The sequence below is a fragment of the Pterocles gutturalis genome, unplaced genomic scaffold (assembly GCF_000699245.1).
Source record: "Pterocles gutturalis isolate BGI_N339 unplaced genomic scaffold, ASM69924v1 scaffold26043, whole genome shotgun sequence".
NCBI lineage: Eukaryota > Metazoa > Chordata > Aves > Pterocliformes > Pteroclidae > Pterocles > Pterocles gutturalis.
In genome coordinates this window covers 628-1,357 of record NW_010121275.1, presented here as the reverse complement: position 1 = coordinate 1,357, position 730 = coordinate 628, and positions in this window count along the sequence as shown.

Sequence of the window (730 nt, the reverse complement as noted above, 5' to 3'; positions counted from 1 at the left end):
GGGTGGACTTTGACCTCTTTGACCTGCTGGGCAGAGTGTCATGGGACAAAGCCCTGGAGGGAAGAAGGGCCCAAGAGAGCTGGTCAGTATTCAAAGGCCACCTCCTGCAAGCACAGAAGCAGTGCATCCCCAGAAAGAGGAAGGTGAGCAAGAATGCCAGGAGGCCTCAGTGGATGAACAAGAAGCTCCTGGACTTACTCCGGCAGAAGAATAAAATATATAGGGAGTGGAAGCAAGAACAGGTTAGCTGGGAGGTATAGAAAGAGGCTGTCTGAGCAGCCAGGGATCAGGTTAGGAAAGCTAAAGCCCAGATAGAATTAAATCTAGCAAGGGACATAAAGGGGAACAAGAAGACCTTCTACAAGTATATTGGTGACAAAAGGAAGACTAGGGAAGATGTGGGCCCTCTCTGAAAGGAAACTGGAGACCTGGCCACGAGGGATATGGAGAAGGCCGAGGTGCTCAATGACTTCTTCACCTCCGTCTTCACCAGCAAGGGCTCTGGCCACACTGCCCAAGTTGCAGAAAGGGAAGGTAAGAACTGGGAGAAGGAAGATCCGCCCACCGTAAGTGAAAATCAGGTTCAAGACCTCCTAAAGAACCTGAAGGTGCACAAGTCCATGGGACCTGATGAGATCCATCCATGGGTCCTAAGGGAAATGGCAGATGAAGTTGCCAAGCCGTTAACCATCACATATGAAAGGTCATGGCAGCCTGGGGAAGTTCCCCT